The sequence below is a fragment of the Mus caroli genome, unplaced genomic scaffold (assembly GCF_978045245.1).
Source record: "Mus caroli unplaced genomic scaffold, Mus_caroli_1 scaffold_17, whole genome shotgun sequence".
Classification (NCBI taxonomy): Eukaryota; Metazoa; Chordata; class Mammalia; order Rodentia; family Muridae; genus Mus; species Mus caroli.
Genome location: NW_028227272.1, coordinates 63,000,961 through 63,020,314, shown reverse-complemented (window position 1 = coordinate 63,020,314; position 19,354 = coordinate 63,000,961). Strand labels below are relative to the sequence as shown.

The 19,354-nt window shown below is 39.4% G+C and overlaps 1 pseudogene; it reads right to left on the bottom strand.

Annotated features, from left to right (window-relative positions):
- Nucleotides 1-8,152: 8,152 nt before the first annotated feature.
- Nucleotides 8,153-15,279, bottom strand: LOC110311332 (diphosphoinositol polyphosphate phosphohydrolase 1 pseudogene; annotated as a pseudogene).
- Nucleotides 15,280-19,354: the final 4,075 nt, after the last annotated feature.

Below are 19,354 nucleotides of genomic sequence, written 5' to 3'. Positions count from 1 at the left end.
AGGCATTAGTGCAATTAGGAGACCAAGAGGCATAACATGATCCACAGGTGTAGGGAGCATGGAATTCATAGCTTCCTCTAGAATAAGCTTGGATTGGCTGGAACTAATGTTTTTCTAAAGGTGTAAAATAACCATGACTTTCCTATTACTGTGAACAACTATTTCTACTATCTCAGCCAGTTCAAGCTTGATGGCTAACTGTTCATAGGACAGCTACCTTGCAGTACACTACATAGACCTAAGTAGAATAAAGAAAAGATAGCTGACTAGTTTTTTTCAAGAATTTATTGCCATTTCATTTTTACTTGGTCTTTGGTACACCACAGCACTTGATATGTTGTGATTAAAATATTAATCAATGAAAAAATTAATATAATTTGATTGTATGAAAGTTTTAATTTTGTTTTGAATTGTATTTCTTATTTTAAAATTTTCTAAGACTTTAAAATTTTTATTTTATTTATAATTTATTTTTTATGCGCCATATTCCATTTACCACCCCTCCATCTACCCTCTGACTGCTCCACATACCACACCTCCTCCTCACCCCACCCTGTCTCTACAAGGATGTCCCCACTCCCCAATGAAGTGCATTCACTTGAGTGGGGATGATGAAATGAATTCATTTCTTTTTCTTCGCAAACATACTGTTCTTCCATTGGAGGAATGACTTACCTTAGTTTCAGGAGATAATTGCACACATGGTTTTGGGATATGAGAAAAGGACCTGTATAGTGAGATGGATCACTAAGTCTACTTGTCTACCCAGCAAACCATTTTGTAATTAGGATTTCAATTACCCATTCTTTACCTTCAACTGAAGTAACCTTATGAAAACTGGAGCATTGCGATTACTTTATGTCTTCTTTTTAGTTTAGGAGCATTTCTGTTGACTTACTTTGTAAATTCAAATGATGAATTTCAGAAATGTTATTATATGCTTTAAGGTTTTAATGATTCCATGTTATGAAAGTACTATTATTATTTTTGTAAAACTCACCTAATTACAAACTACAAAATGTAACAAGTACAAGGAAAGCTGTATTCAGTGTATTAAGATGTCTAGTTTAATATCAAAAAATACTTGTTTTGTTTCATTTTCTTCTGTAGAAGACTTAAGTGAGCAGAGGAATATTTTAAAATATAATAACAAAATACAAAATAGGATATTAGAAAGATTTGATATTGTAATTTCAAAAAACAATATTAAGTTTATGGACCCGAGGTTTCACAATGCCTAATCTCAAGTTATACCACAGAGCTATAATAACAAACCAGCACATGGAACCATTACAATTGAATAGCTGATCTATACATAAACCCACATGGTGAAAGTCACTTTATGTTTCAGAAGTTGTCAAAAAATACCATAGAAAGATAACACTTCAACAGGCAGTGTTAGGAAAGCTGGTCCTCCATATGGAAAGACTATGACTTGCACTGTATTTTTCACCTTCCTAAAAATAACTCAAGAGTAGATCAAAGATCTAATACCTGAAACTACCAGAAGAAAACACCGGGGAAAAAACATTTTAATATGTTAATGTAGGCAATGGTTTTCTGAAAAAAACTCAACATGGGGAACAATCCCACCAAACTTTAAGCAATGTGCCATTACATTACAAAGATTCTGCAAAGCAAGAGAAAATTTAGCAGAATGAATATATATCACACAGAATGAGAGGAAGTATTGGCAACCAGACACTCAACAGGGGCCAAATACCTAGAATCTATAAATAGATAAGATAAACAATAAAAAGACAAACCATGAAACTGATAAAAGTACTAATAAACTGAACAAACAGAGCTCACAGGAAGAAATAAAAATAACTAATAAAGGTTTGAAAGAATGCTCAGTATTCTTAACCAGGAATGAACTGTGAACTAAAAGCCCATTGAGATTTCATGTCAAGGCTGTCAGGGGGCTGTCATCAGGAAAACAAGCTGTAACTGTTAACTGTTAAATAAAATGTGGAGAAAAAGCAAGCTTTGTTATAGACCATACATTTGTGTAGCCATTGTGTAAATCAATATAGAGGATTCTCAAAAAAATTTAAGACAGGGTTGATGGTGCAAGCCATTCTGAATTCAAGGCCAGCCTGATGAATAAAGTGAGTTCCAAGACAGACTGGCCTACACAAAGAAACACTGTCTTAAAAAAAATCAAAAACAAAATTAAACTACTATAAGATTCAGTGGTTCAGTAATAGAACACCTGGGTGACCCATTCAAAGGATTCTAAGTTGACGTACCATAGAGAGGTACTTGCACTTAAACATTATTTCTATATTGTTTACAATAGCCAAAGTATAAAAATAACCTAAAGTCCCATCAACGGTGACTGAATGAAGTAAATGTCAAATTTCTGCACAATCAAAATTTATTCAACTTTAATAAGAATGAAATTGTGGAATTTGATGGAGAGTGGATAGAACTGTATATAATTATTAAACAAAATAAAGCAGTTTTGGAAAGACAAATATATATTCTATCATGAATATAGATTTAAAGTCATATATTTCATTACTTTAGAACCTAAATCTTTAGATAATAATAGACTAATCGAACACAATGTCTTCCATTGTGTCTAGAACTCTTCTCAAATTTGTACATTTATTCTATGGGTTAAACCATGTTCCTTTCAAATTTGTATGTTGGTATTTTATGCTCCAAACCACAGAAGACATCATTTACTAATACCTGCTTTTATTAGTTCTTTGAGACGTTTATACATGTTTGATCATATTTATTTTCCTTCCTTTAGCTTTTCCTAGATTCACACACAGATGACATATTTGTGTCATCATTTTCTCCATCAAGAACAAATATCATGCACAAATAATCTTGAATATATGTTTTTCCACTTGAACATGGTTGTCCTGTAAGGGAATAAATTCTTCCTGGAAATGTATAATTCTTCTCCGACCAACTAAAAGTTGACAATCGCTCTCCTGTGGGAGGGACTTTGTATTCAACTCCCTATCTCTGCTACGATTTGGTCTGTCTTTAGACTTGTACCAGTCTTATGGATGCTGTCAAAACCTCAGTGAATTCCTATGTGCAGCTCTCCTGCTATATGCAGAAAATGTATTTTCTTTATCAACATCCACCATGCTGGCTCTTACATTCTTTCTATTCCCTGTATTACAAGGATGATTCAGATATCAGAGGGAAGGTTATAGTTCTCTTTAAGGCTGAGAATTCTTCGTTCTCTTATTTTCTGCACTTTGGCCAAGTATACATGTATAGCTTGATCATGTACTGTATACATTAGCTTCTGTGATTAGAGTTCAAAGTTACCTTAATCAGAGGTTATAATAAAAGGTAGAGGGTGGTTTAATATTCTGTCCATGAAGCACAGTAATAGGTTTCTCCTAGGGTTTATGATCTATCTAGACAATATTTTGTGGGTCAGTAATGATACCAGGTATGGGTTTCATCTTATGGTGTGAACCTTAAAGTCAATAACAGAGTCATTGTTTTTTAATGCCACTATTGCACCAGTGAGCATGCCTTGCCCAGCCAGTCATTGGTGTAGTCACAAGGATCACAGGTATAATTGGTGATAACTTTTGTGTCTTGCTACCATACATAGTACTAAAGCGCCATGAGAGCTAGCCAGCAAAGTTGAAGAATCCAGATCAGCAACCAGATGAGAAGCAGTTTTGTTTTGTCATCTTTTATGCCTCAAAGTTGTAGCATCTTTAGCCATAAAATCTTAAAGTTACATTCTGAAGGATGATTATAGCCTGGAGTGCTTGAGGGTCTGGCCAAAAACTCCAAGAATGTAACCTGTTCCTGACACTGTGAATTTTGTTAGCCTCTGATGTCCAATAGGAGCATTATTGCCTGATTACAGGATAGCTCCACTTTAACCCTTTCGTGTATGTGCATCATTATATTTTGGAAAGATTCTATAATAGGTTTTCATATGGACTTTGTTAAATCTTTTAATGTTATTATCTCTCTCAGTGTCCATATTTTATTCTGTACAAAACCATTTAACTTCATAGGGGTACTATTTACTAATTGTTAGAGAAAATGACTATCTAGATAAAATGCTCTTAAAGATCTGCTTCCATTAAAAGGAGTCAAGTCAGGTTTACTTTCCCCAAATATAACTCATGTTTTCTAAAGAAGAGGAAACACACACAAACACACACACACACACACACACACAAGGCCAATGAGAAATAGTCATCTTCCATTCAAGGAAAGAACTAATCAAAACCCCTTACAATTTGATCATGAAATGTCAACCTCCATCCCCATGTTTCTATTTATTATTGTGGCTCACCATACATTTCCTTTCTTTTACCTTTGTCCATTCCTGAAATGATCTGAAGCTCCCAGGTTCAAATGATTTGTATTTCAGCCTTTCCAGCGTGTGGGCTTCCAGGCCTGTTCTTTGCCTGCCATGATATTTATTTCTATGGTAATCCTAAAAGTGTAATTCAGTGTGATATGCAAAAGTATTAAGTCATCCTATGTTAACAAGTTCACATTACTATAAATTGTAGTTAGGAGTAAGCATCAGGATTTTTTTCTGTAGCATTTGAATGTACTTTTTAAAACAATAGTAATAATGAGTTTTATGCTACATTAGCATCTACATTACAAAGTGAAAATTAAGCAGCTCATGTTACTAGCAGGTCCAAAACCTGAACACAAAAGTAAGAATGTTTTTGCTGTAAAGGTAAATAGTAAACTAAGAATAAGTTAGATTTATATTCATATAATACATATTGTATATCAACAAACAAAAAGCAGGAAGCTGCAAATCTTCATTTAAGAAAAATAAAACACTCACAGATTTTGAAACTAATTTGGGCATATGTGAGTGCACACTATCACATCTATTTTTTTTAAAGAACTTTTCAATTTTCATTTTAATAAGAAACGTGAATGGTGTCCACAATTTTTTTATTTTTATTTTTTTATTACATATTTTCCTCAATTACATTTCCAATGCTATACCAAAAGTCCCCCATATCCCCCCCCCCACTTCCCTACCGACCCACTCCCATTCTTTTGGCCCTGGCATTCCCCTGTATTGGGGCATATAAAGTTTGCAAGTCCAATGGGCCTCTCTTTCCAGTGATGGCCGACTAGGCCATCTTTCGATACATATGCAGCTAGAGACAAGAGCTCCGGGGTACTGGTTAGTTCATCATGTTGTTCCAGCTATAGGGTTGCAGATCCCTTTAGCTCCTTGGGTACTTTCTCTAGCTTCTCCATTGGGAGCCCTGTGATCCATCCAATAGCTGACAGTGAGCATCCACTTCTGTGTTTGTTTGGCCCCTGCATAGTTTCACAAGAGAGAGCTATATCTGGGTCCTTTCAGCAAAATCTTGCTAGTGTATGCAATGGTGTCAGCATTTGGAAGCTGATTATGGGGTGGATCCCTGGATATGGCAGTCTCTAGATGGTCCATCCTTTCATCACAGTTCCAAACTTTGTCTCTGTAACTCCTTCCATGGGTGTTTTGTTCCCAATTCTAAGAAGGGGCACAGTGTCCACACTTTGGTCTTCATTCTTCTTGAGTTTCATGCGTTTAGCAAATTGTATCTTATATCTGGGGTATCCTAAGTTTCTGGGCTAATATCCACTTATCAGTGAGTACATATTGTGTGAGTTCCTTTTTGATTGGGTTTCCTCACTCAGGATGATGCCCTCCAGGTCCATCCATTTGCCTAGGTTTTTCATAAATTCATTCTTTTTAATAGCTGAGTAGTACTCCATTGTGTAAATGTACCTATTTTCTGTATCCATTCCTCTGTTGAGGAGCATCTGGGTTCTTTCCAGCTTCTGGCTATTATAAATAAGGCTGCTATGAACATAGTGGAGCATGTGTCCTTCTTACCGGTTGGGACATCTTCTGGATATATGCCCAGGAGAGGTATTACTGGATCCTCCGGTAGTACTATGTCCAATTTTCTGAGGAACCGCCAGACTGATTTCCAGAGTGGTTGTATAAGCCTGTAATCCCACCAACAATGGAGGAGTGTTCCTCTTTCTCCACATCCTCACCAGCATCTGCTGTCACCTGAATTTTTGATCTTAGCCATTCTGACTAGTGTGAGGTGGAATCTCAGAGTTGTTTTGATTTGCATTTCCCTGATGATTAAGGATGTTGAACTATAACAACTAACTCCAGAGATTACCAGATGGCGAAAGGTAAACGTAAGAATCTTACTAACAGAAACCAAGACCACTCATCATCATCAGAACCCAGCACTCCCACTCTGCCCAGTCCAGGGCACCCCAACACACCCGAAAAGCTAGACCTGGATTTAAAAGCATATCTCATGATGATGGTAGAGGACATCAAGGAGGACTTTAATAACTCACTTAAAGAATTACAGGAGAACATTGCTAAAGAGTTACAAGTCCTTAAAGAAAAACAGGATAACACAATCAAACAGGTAGAAGTCCTTAAAGAAAAACAGGAAAAGACAACCAAACAGGTAGAAGTCCTTAAAGAAAAACAGGAAAACACATCCAAACAGGTGATGGAAATGAACAAAACCATACTAGACCTAAAAAGGGAAGTAGACACAATAAAGAAAACCCAAAATGAGGCAACACTGGAGATAGAAACCCTAGGAAAGAAATCTGGAACCATAGATACCAGCATCAGCAACAGAATACAAGAGATGGAAGAGAGAATCTCAGGTGCAGAAGATTCCATAGAGAACATCTGCACAATTTTTAAACCACGGATGGTTGCATTCAGTACAGCCTTGCTTATAGTATTGAAGTATTGAAGGATAAGGATAGCCTATGTTTGTGCAAGTGTAGCCCATTCACTGGAGCATTGGAAACCTATCAGTGACCATTCTCAAATAATAAAGTAAGATGAGATGAGGTGAGATAATATAAGATAAAATAAAAACCCCTCCCAATCCAGCAGCTCTCAGTCCCCAATAGCATCTAAGGAACACATTATGATGAGATTATTTACCACCCTTTCTTTGCTAGATTTTGGCAAAAAAAAGAAAATAAAAAGTCTTATTTTGATAGATCAAATATAAATGGTTCTCAAAAGCATACTAATAAATTCTAGTTATTTGATTATGCCATTTTACCAATATTCATTATCTTACTTATCTAACCTTATAGAATATATGCTTTAAAGTTTGCAAATAACCACTAGCTCGAAGTATAACAAAAACATGATCACAAAGATAAAATAAAATAAACAAGAATAAAATGATAAATAAACATCATCACTTAAAATCTCTCTACAATCATAGATTGCGAGAACTCAAACACAAAAGCCACCTGCTCTTACTTCCTAAATAAATTCTAAATGATTTAAAATTCTTCCAGTGTCCGTTGCTTTCCTTCTGGCATGTGGGTCATGATTTTAACTGATGGCGAAGTTAGATACAAGTAACTCTTTTAAAATATCCCCAAGCCACGAACTCAAGGAAAGAGTGTTAGAATGCAATTTTTTTCACATTTTGCAGTTTTATGAACAAAAATTTTATTTATAGAAAAACTCATTGTTTTGATGGTATAGCCGCTAAAATTGCCTGGGCTTGGTGGCAAGATTGATGCATTATACTTTAGTTTGCTTTGTGTAACAGGTGTTGCTACTTTTACTAATGTGCCTTTCACTACTACCTCTTAAGCAAGGACTCTGATCCAGATTAACAGAATGTATCAGCCATGAATTCTAACATATATAAATATGTTGATGGAGAGAAACTATGAACCTGGATTCAGACAAGTTAAGTACAATGTGTATTCTCCTATTCAAATAGAAAAGTTGGGCAGAAGTTAAGAATTCGTTGTAAAAACTAAAGTCTGGTCCAGCAATGTAAAATTGGGAATTTGAAGATATTTAAAACCATGGGGGCAAGATAAAGAAGCAAAGATACACTAGTGCAACTTGGAAAGAGGGGAAAACTAGGACTAAGTTTTGAAGTCCTTTAGCATTAAGTATGCATGAGCTCCACACCACTATCTGCACTCCAGAAGCAGAGAAAAATGCTCTGGCCATGTCTCACTCATCCGCCTCACCCCACACCCCACAGCAGCACCTCAGTGTACCCTCCCTGCCTTGAGGGGGGTGAGGGAGTGGTGAGGAGAGCCACATTTCAGTCTGCTTTCTATTCTCCAGTTTTTACAGGAAGTCTGCAGTCAACTATCTCATGCTTGGCATGGAGTTGGAGTACTTGGTGGGGCCTACGACAGGGGTGCCATGGTTGGCAGGGTAGCCTTTGCCTCAGTGTCTCAAAGTATGATGCCCACACAGGCTTGTGACACTGCAGCACCTTTGTGACGTCTTCTATTTTAAGCCACTTTGTCTTTCTTCTAATATTGACTGAGTCTACTCAAGTCTTCCAGCACCTCTGTAACAATAAGCACAAATAAGCACGTATGTGTACATCTGGTGCTTCCTGTCCTCGACCACTGCCACACTAGGCTCCTTCTAGGGCTTCATGCCTCCTCCCAGGACAATCCATCAGTCTGGGTGGCAGCTACTGCCACAAGCTGCAATGTCTGAATCTCCCTGGGTTATTTTGCTTGAGCATTGTGGTATCTTTAGGAGTCATTTCACTCCCTCAGATGCTGCTGGTCCATCATGATTAATGGAGACCTCATGTTTGCTCTGTCTTCCCTCCTCGGCCTCTCTCTGTCTAAATACAAACTCTTTTTTTTTAATTAGGTATTTATTTCATTTACATTTCCAATGCTATCCCAAAAGTCCCCCACACGCTGCCCCACCCACTCCCCCCCCCACCCACTCCCACTTCTTGGCCCTGGCATTCCCCTGTACTGAGGCATATAAAGTTTGCACGACCAATGAGCCTCTCCACTGATGGCCAACTAGGCCATCTTCTGATATATATGCAGCTAGAGACACGAGCTCCGGGGGTACTGGTTAGTTCATATTGTTGTTCCACCTATAGGGTTGCAGATCCCTTTAGCTCCTTGGGTACTTTCTCTAGCTCCTCCATTGGGGGCCCTGTGATCCATCCAATAGTTGACTATGAGCATCCACTTCTGTGTTTGCTAGGCCCCAGCATAGTCTCACAAGAGACAGCTATATCAGGGTCCTTTCAGCAAACACTTGCTAGTGTATGCAATGGTGTCAGCCTTTGGAAGCTGATTATGGGATGGATCCCTGGATATGGCAGTCTCTAGATGGTCCATCCTTTCGTCTCAGCTACAAACTTTGTCTCTGTAACTCTTAACATCAAAACCAAAACCCAAGATCCCATCCAATAAGCAGAGGGATTACAGGATCCTGATGGTACTTTCGTCAAGAAAAGAAGTCTAGTCAAAAACTAAAAGCCACAGTAAACATTTCATTATATAAAATAGATAAAAATTTATATAGAACCAGTATGTGCCCCCTCAAAATTCATTGCTCTGTGGTTGATATTACGTTTCTGAATAATTATTTTTTTCTGAGATTGAAAAACAAAACCTTTAAAAGCATAGTAAGATATAAAAACAAAGGTTGTATTCATTCCAAGTATGGCTTTTCCTCCACATGTGACCTGTAATACTTCATGGTACGAAGTGCTCTAATATATAAGGAGTCCTTAATATTCCATTTTAACAGCCACATCAACTTCTGTCATTCTCTTGCTTATCTGGCTTTTTAAAGGCATAAGAGGAACCATGCTGTCTCCATTGTTGCTGTCTCTAGTGTTTCCCAAAAATCCCATTCCTTCTTCCTTACTAAACAAATTTATTTATTTGTATGGTTCAATAGTGATTTTTATTGCTAACTCTCCTTTAGTGAAGTTGATATTTTATTATAAGAGTTGATAACCAGTCTGTTAGTCTATGCCTAGTCAGCCATCATTGGGAAGAGAGGTCCCTTGGTCTTGCAAACTTTATATGCCTCAGTACAGGGGAATGCCAGGGCCAAGAAGTGGGAGTAGGTGGGTAGGGGAGTGGGGGGGGGAAGGATATGGGGGACTTTTGGGATAGCATTTGAAATGTAAATGAAGAAAATATCTAATTTAAAAAAATCCTCATTAATATACTAAGAAACTTTAAAAACAAGAGTCAATAAGAAATAGTATTTCCTTCAATTTTTGAGGGATACACTAAAATTGTAAATGACCTATCTACATGTAATATTGCAAAAGTCACACCCTTTGATTTCACTATTTACAGGAACCTTGAAAAGGACTATATGTGATGGTTGGTATATGCTCTGCTCACAGAGTGGCACAATTAGGAGGTGTGGCCCTGTTGGAGTAGGTGTGTTCCTGTGGGCATGGGTTTAAGACCCTCATCCTAGCTGCCTGGAAGCCAGTATTCTGCTAGCAGTCTTCAGATGAAGATGTAGAATTCTCGGCTCCTCCTCCACCATGCCTGCCTAGATGCTGCCATGCTCCTGCCTTGATGATAATAGACTGAACTTCTGAACCTGTAAGCCAGCTCCAATTCAATGTTGGCCTTTATAAGACTTGCCTTGGTCATGGTGTCTGTTCACAGCAGTAAAACCCTAACTAAGACACTATTCATAATTCATTTCTACATAACAAATGAATATTTTCTGTGAATTTTATTAATGTAGATACTTTTCATCTTCTTGTTCTTGTTCTTGTTCTTCTTGTTCTTCTTCTTCTTGTTCTTGTTCTTCTTGTTCTTCTTCTTCTTGTTCTTGTTCTTGTTCTTCTTCTTCTTGTTCTTCTTGTTCTTGTTCTTCTTGTTCTTCTTCTTCTTGTTCTTGTTCTTGTTCTTCTTCTTCTTCTTCTTCTTGTTCTTCTTCTTGTTCTTCTTCCTCTTCTTCTTCTTCTTCTTCTTCTTCTTCTTCTTCTTCCTCTTCCTCTTCTTCTTCTTCTTCTTCTTCTTCTTCTTCTTCTTCTTCTTCTTCTTCTTCTTCTTCTTCTTCTTCTTCTTCTTCTTCTTTTCTTCTTTTTAGAACCTCTGCTCTCTCTGGTGGGCTCTGGTAGGCCGGGCTTGCACTGGCCCAAATATTTGTTATTATACATAAGTACGTTGTAGCTGATTTCAGTAGCACCAGAAGAGGGTATCAGATCTCATTACGGGTGGTTGTGAGCCACCATATGGTTTCTGGGATTTGAACTCAGGACCTTCGGAAGAGCTGTTAGTGCTCTTACCCACTGAGCCATCTTACCAGTCCACTTTTTTATATTCTTAATTCAGACTTAAATTTGGCCATGAGCAAACTCAATGTGACTCAGATGTTTCATAGGTAATAAAAATAACTATATTCTATAGGCAAGGCTGTCTAATAGCTAACTATTATCACACGTGACTTCTGTGTTAGAATTTTTTAGCAAGTTTCAGATAGTCAGAGACATATGGAGAAACCTTGCCTAGAAAACAACAACAACAAAAGTAACAACAAAAGTATTTTCTCTTCTTAACTAAATTCAGTTGTTATATTTACTATTAAACTATTATTTTATATTATTTTTTCTTTCTTTTACTTTAGCTATAAATATTTTTGCAATGTTATTATTGAGCAGATTATTTTTCCTCTCAAGTATAGCAAGTTTGTAAATGATTTCCTTTGTGGAAAAATATGAGTTATGTTTATTTTTACTGTATAAAAAGTCACTTAGAAAAGATTATTTTTAAAAACTTTGTGTTATAGAATCAAGAACTGCACTTTTAAAATATTCCTACTGTTTTCTTTAACCAACATCCATGTGAGGAATTCTAATTCTACTCTTAATCTCCTTTTGCATAAATCACATTTTGAAGAATACACACACACACACAGACACACACACACAAATTCATAAGTATAGTGCAACCTCCCTAGTTTGTTTTAGTAAAGCATGTTTTGCAGATTTCCATATTCTTCATTCATTAACGGTTTATACTGCTGCAAGCTATGCATTTTTTTCTAAGCTTTGAAAATACCTTACTTGGAAAATGAAATTTTTCTTTGAAGATATATGACAATAATGTATCTAAACTGTACTGTCTTCCTGGTAAATAGAAAGCATCTTCAGTATGTCAACTATTATTTTTGCTATTGTATTTTTATATGAGTATAATTTAATTCAAACTATAACATGTATTTATTATCCCAAAAGCTCAGAATACCCACAATACAACCCACAAACCATATAGAGCTTAAGAAGAAAGAAGACCAAAGTGTGGATGCTTCAATCCTACATAGTAGGGGGAACAAAATAATCACAGGAGGTAGGGGAAGGGAGGGACCTGAGAAAGAGAGAGAAGAGGGATGAACAAAAGAGGGGGCCAGAATCAGGTATTGAAAGAGAGAGAAGTACAGAGGATCAGGAAATAGAAAAGAAACATGTACCAGTAGGTCATGGGGAACTGGATGTAGCCACTAGAAAGTCCCAGATGCCAGGGAACCAAGAGGCCCCCAGGATCCAACCAGGATGACTTTAGTTGTAATACCCAACAAAGGGGAGATCAACCTGTAGAAACCACCTTCAGTAGATAGGCATGGCCTCCAGTTGAGGAAGGGGACCACTCACCTATCTCAAATTTTTTGACCCAGAAATGTACCTGTCCAAAGGAAATGCTGGGACAAAAAAAAAAAAAAAAAAAAAAAAAAAAAAGAAAGAAAGAAAGAAAAAAAGAAACAGAGACTGAAGGAAAGGCCATCCAGAGACTGCCGAACCTAGGGATCCATTCCATCTGCAGACACCAAACCCAGACACTATTGCTGATGCCAAGAAGCTCTCAGTGACAGGAGCCTGGTATGGCTTTTCCTGGGAGGTTCTACCAGCACCTGAACAAATCAGATGCAGATACAGCCAACCATCACACTGAGCCTAGGGACCCCAATGGAAGAGCTAAGGGAACGATTGAAGGAGATGAGGGAAATTGCAAACACATAAAAACAATATCAACTAACGGGATCACCGAGAATTCAGAGACTAAACCACCAGCCCAAGGGTATACATGGACTCTAGATACATATGTAGAAGAGGATAACCTTATCTGATAATGAGTGAGGAGTTGTTGGTCCTGTGGAGGCTTGACACCCCAGTGTAGGGATGCTAGAGCACGGAGGTCAGGAGTGGGTGAGTGGGTGGAGGAGCACCCTTATATGGACAAGGGGGAGGGGGGACGGAGGATGGGATGGGGGTTTGTTGAGGGGTAAGTGGGGAAGAGGATTATCATTTGAAATGCAAACGAATAAGACAATTAATTAAAAAACAAGTGCATCTCCTTGCTAAAACAAAATACCACAGCTTAATGTAACATGCAACAGTTGCCATAGATACTGTCAACTGGCTCAAAATATTTTAAAATATATAATTTTAAAATTTTATTTGACTGTTGAGGAAAGAACACATTGGTGCCAAGCACTGTATGCATGTGGAAACCAGAGAACAACTTTCAGGAGTTGGCTCTCTGCTTCCACTGTGGGATCCAGGGACTGAACTGAGGTTGTCAGGTAAACACTGTAAATATTCAACCACTGGACCTTCTGTCCAACTCCTAAGACACCATTTTTTTAGTTGACCTTTGTAGAGAAGATGCTATCACTAACATAGATATTCATGACACTTTATTTACATATTTAAAACATTTAGTTGCTATTAACCATGCTGATAGTTGGATTATACAGATATATTTCCAATAACGTTACAATGAGTATATGTTTGCGTTGAACATTGATTTGATTCTATGTGTGTAAGGCTTATAATTGAATACAGTGACTCTCTCAGGTGTAATTGAGTAACAAAATACAATTGTTTCAAAGTCACAAGTTAAAACATACATGAAATGTTTCTTAGCTTAGAAAACATTTCCCTTGGTTGTTGCATAGATAATAACCTTCAGCATGTGGTTGCGAATTAAATGCAAAATAACATCAGGAGCCCTGCTTCAAGAAACAATTAGACCTTCTGCAGCGTCATTCAGTAAAATTACATTATTGTGTTCAACTGAGAGGCGCTGTGCAGAATGTATTTATAAAATATAATTGCTGGGACAGCTGGCCTAAAAAGGAGGAATCTTAATAATATATGTTGCTGAGGTGGTTGGTTGTTTACTCCCATTATAAGAATGGTTGATAAGAAGAACAGTCATTGTTGCATGAGAAAGAGAAATTAATTCCGGAGAATAATGATGTAGCTCTTCATGTCCCTTAAATGAATTTTCAAATGTATTGTTAGTCATGCAAGTAACATTCCTGGAGGATTTCTGCTCCTTGCTCCTACTCCCGAGGCCACCAATCTTCTGCGTAGCTTTGCTCGGTTGGCTTCTTCTTTTATTTCCATAACTTCCCTTCTGTAATGTGAACAGGAGGAAGAGAAAATGGGGGAAGAACAAAAGGTACGCATACAAAATAACTCCACTCCCTCTGCATAGAGGTTGACTGGGGATGGGGTGTCACACTGAGATTTTATGAATAGACCACGAATGGTGTTCTTTTAAACCAAACAGGGGATCCACTGTATGTTTTGCTCTTTTATAATGAATTTTACTTTTACATGAAGGCTTTTCAAGATTTGTAGTTGTTGTTGTTCCTATTCTTTGTCAAATGGCAATTATTTTATCATCAAAGCCTTTCCATTTGCCATTAGAAATCTGCATTTGCTAAAATAAAGGTCTACAAATTCTCCTGATCATCCCATATACAATAACCAAACCCAGACACTATTGTGGATGCCAACAAGAGCTTGCTGACAGGAGCCTGATATAGTTGTCTCCTGAGAGTCTCTGCCAGTGCCTGACAAATACAGAGGTGGATGATCATAGCCATCCATTGAACAGAGCACAGGGTCCCCAATGAAGGAGCTAGAGAAAAGACTCGAGGAGCTGAAGGGGTTTGTAGCCCCATAGGAGGAAGAACATACTCTCTTGTTGCTCTATAAGGATTTTCTGACCTGTCTTGACTGCCTCTCGATTCAAACCGTAACAGAGTCCATATATCAGAACAAACAAGACCAAAACTATCAAACCTACCCACAAAGGGTCAATGGGAGAAAAAAGCATAACTACACAGTGAGGATCTATTGATCACTACACTGAGGTTATCATAGTTCCTTAACTTGTCCCAAAACCTTGAACCTTAACTTGTCCCAAAGCCGGGAACCTTAACTTGTCCCAAAACTGGGAACCTTACCTTTACTTTGTGCCTGCTTCCTGGCAACTTTATATTCGTCTCTATTTTATCCCAGGTCCTTCCCAAACTCCTGGGGTCGCAAGTTTCACTTACCTTGAACTTAACCCTGCCAGCAAACACTGACTGCTGAAAGTTCTGAACTCTTTGGTAGGGGAGTAGGTTCCCCGTACGGGCCACCAATTGTTGCGTCCGCTCTCCACCAGCAAGAACGACATGACCACCAGTCCTTCTAACAGCAGTTTATTCAGCAAACTTCTTTCTCTTCATCTATATCTCCCCCGAACCCTGGGCCTCTCTCTTATATACTCTCAGTCGGAAGAGGAGAAGGGCTTAAAAAGAAAAAAAGAAAAAGAAAGGAGACACAGTGTTATCAGGTGGACAGAAAGGACAAAATAAAAGCCGAGGTGAAGAAGGAAGGTGAATTAGCTTCCGTGCCCCCCTCCCTATGCTTGCTCGGCAGCTGCATATAGACGGACCTTCTGTCCAGAGGATTGGAGAGAGGTTAGATTCTCCTTGCTGGGATGTCCTATTTTCACCGACCAAGCAGGGCAGAGATATCATGAGCCTCTAGATTTCAAAGTAATCAGGAATTTGGCTGAGTCCGTGCGGATGCATGGCTTAATTGCCTCCTATATTGTGGCTCAAGTAGAGGCCTTGAATAGACACTGCATGACGCCGTCCGATTGGGCAGTCTTGGTGAAGGCAAGCCTTTCACCTGGGCAGTATTTAGATTGGAAAGCCTTCCTTATTGAATTTACAAATGAACAGACAGTGGCTAACATTGCTGCAGGAAATCCAGCATGGGATAGGGATATGCTGCTTGGTCAAGGTCGCTTTGCACAACAACAGACAGGATATCCAGTGCAGGTGTTTGTGCAGGTGAATCAGATTGCCATAAGGGTGTGGAAATCATTGCCCACCGGTGTTGAAGGTCTTGCAGAACTCCAGAGAGGCAATGAGGCACTGAATCAGGTAAGAGAGGAGCGCTCTCAATTGGTTTGGGAGAAAGGGTCTGTTTGTGTGTTTCCCCAGGATCATCGACAACAGCTGTGGGTCCCAGAACGGCTGACCAGAGCAATTCAAAACAAGCAGAGCTATGAGAACATGGATGTTCCTGTGGCTGGGAATGCTCCTGCTAGTGAGAACTGAAGAGCTACTTTGGGACTGGGTTCCTGAAACCCATGTCATTGATGCATTCAAGTGTTTCCTCAATTCTTTACATCTAATGCTTCACTACAATTGCCTTTTTTCTATGCTGCTTCAGCTAAAGGGATTGTTATATTTTCAGATGATTCAAAATATTTCACAGATGAGTGATTGTGTTCAGCTGTATCTACTAAAACTAATGCTACCTGGATTCCAGGGGTGTGGCCTGCCAGTATATCCAAGGGCATTGGCACTATACCCTCCCAACCTAGATGGGCCCCCCTTTCCTTTTTGTAGGAGTGTTCCTGATTCCCTTCCACCTTGGGCAGTGCCCCTTATATGTGTGGTTGTTATGTGGGGTGAATGGTAGTTGCACTGATCTTTCCCCCTTACGCATGGTGGCGGGAGGGGCCTGGGGTAATGCAAATTTTAGTGGAATGGTTCTAATGTGTTTGAAACTTCTGTATTTCAATTTGCAGGAGGAAGGAATGTTTCTTTTCAGGCTATGCCTGTTTGTATGTGACCTCTTTTTGTGTTTATTGTTTATAAGATCTCTTGCCTCAGGGCTGATGGGAGCCCTGGGATGTATGCTTGTAATAGTGTGTGTGTTGTGTGTTTGGCGCATGTGTCAGGTGCAGCATGTGCAGGCCCGCACTTTCGCCATGGTAGCGCAGGCTTTTGCCGCAGTAGAGGCGGGACAATCTCCTCAGATTCGGTTTGCCTCTCTAAAGAAATAATGCTGTGTTATGTCATGGGTTGCGAAGCTAAGCACTGCACAGAGGATAGCTTGCTGTTGGCATCCTGTGGAAGGCACATCTGATTGCATGAAGGTTCAGTGTCCTAGTTCCCTTCCCCCAGGAAAAATGACACGGGAGCTGGCCAAGACCTCTCTGGGTGATGAGCCCCAGGGATGGTTTTGTGTAGGGCCCCTATGCTTGCACACTGGGGATCAGACCTCTACCTTCACCCATGAGGCTTGCTTGCAGCAATCAAAATCGGGCCATAGATTAATTAGTGTCCTGGCCTTCTTGGTGCACCTGCAGACAGGACAATCTCCCCGAGTGTGGCTTGGCATGATAGAGAAGTAGTCAGTGACGGATAAGACTCCCTGGGCATGTCACCAACCTAAGACAGGGATCAAACCAATGCTGTTTGTCTCCCAAGGACGGGTAAGGGGCATTGCTGCAGGGGGCAATCTAAGACAGACATTCTCTCTGCCAAAAAAGAAAAAAGGGGAAATGTGAGGAGCAGGTGTGGCAGCAGTCCCAGAAGGCACCAGGGACTGCAGCTAAGTCTTATGACTTGCACCTGACTTCCTCACCTGAATATAAGCCACAACCATCATGTACCAGGATACTGGCGAATCCATTTTGGTGGAGATATGCCCCTGCTGCCCTGATTAGCTGAAGCTGCGTACCTGGTGAGGTGATGTGGCCTGCTGTGAGTGGATGGGAACTGAGAGTATATAAGAGTGAGAGGCCCAGGGTTCGGGGGAGATATAGATGAAGAGAAAGAAGAAGTTTGCTGAATAAACTGCTGTTAGAAGGACTGGTGGTCGTGTCGTTCTTGCTGGTCGAGAGCAGACGCGACAGCCTAAGAAGAAGGAAGACCAAAATGTGGATGCTTCAGTGCTTTTTAGAAGGGTAAAGAAAATACTCACAGGAGGAAATATGGAGACAAAGTGTAGGGCAGAGATGGAAGGGCCATCCAGAGACTGTCCCACCTGGCATCCATCCCATATGCAATCACCAAACCTGGAAGCTATTGTGGATGCTAGGAAGTGCTTGCTGATGGAAGCCTGATATGGCTGTCTCTGGAGAGGCTCTGCCAGAGCATGACATACAGAGGCAGAAGCTCGAAGCCAACCATTGGACTGAGCTTGAGGGTCCCCGATGGAGGAATTGGAGAAGGGACTGTAGGAGCTGAGGGGGTTTGCAGCCCCATGGAGGGAGCAACAGTGTCAACAGGCCAGATTCCCCAGAGCTCCCAAGGACTGGACCACCAACCAAAGAATACACATGGAGAGACCCATGGCGTTGGCCACATATGTGGCAGAGGATGGCCTTATTGGACATTAGTGGGAGGAGAGGCCCTTGATCCTGAGAGTGTTTGATGCTCCAGTGTAGGCGAATGCCAGGGTGGGAGGACAGGAGTGGGTGGGTGGGTGAACACCCTCATAGAGGCGGGGGAGGGGGGTAGAGGCTGGGGGGGTGCAGATGGGATTGGGAGTTTCCAAAGGGGAGACCTGGAAAGGGGAAAACATTTGAAATGTAAATAAGGAAAATTTCCAATCAAAAAAGAAAAATAAAAAGAGAGAGAGAAAGAGAACTTAAATCTGAAATTATAAACTCTTACAAACATATATATCTGTGTAAATAAATGCCTAGAATTGGTTTCCAAATGGCAACAATAATAATAGCACAAACTACAAGTAGAATATAATATTTTCTGAGGTTTATATACTAGAACTCATATATTAAAATCCAGCCAGTAAAAGAATTAGGGTAGTCATCAGAATTTGTAAATTTCAGCAAAAGCTATTATACTGTTTTGATTTTTGTCCTAAAGAATTTTATTATAATATCCTATATTTTTAACCTTCATGGACTTATTCAACATAAAGTTCATAGTTGTGGTGGCTAATCTTGGTTGTCAAGTTGACTATATATAATAACAACAACAATAAGTAAAAAGTTAAAAACAAAAATAAAAACAAAACAAGTATCTAGACATAGCTTTGAAGGATTTCCTAGACTTAAGATCATTTGAAGTGAGAAGACCCATCCTGATTCAGGTGCTATGCTTCTTGGTGGCAGCCTACATTAAAAAGAAAAAAAGAAAAACATGGTTTTGACTGCTTGTCCACACTCTTTGTTTTGTTTTTTGTTTTTAATTGGTTGTTTTATTTATTTACATTACAAATGTTATTCCCTTCCCAGGTCTCTGAAAACCCCCTATCGCACCCCCTTTTACTTGCTTCTATGGGGTTGTGCTCTTCACCCTCCCACCCAGTCCTGCCATCCATCACACATGCAGCCACCAAACCCAGTCACTATTATTGATGCCAAAAAGTGCCTGCAGACAGAGCCTAATATCAGTGTCTCCTGGGAGGCTCTACTAGAGCCTTACCAATATAGATGAAGA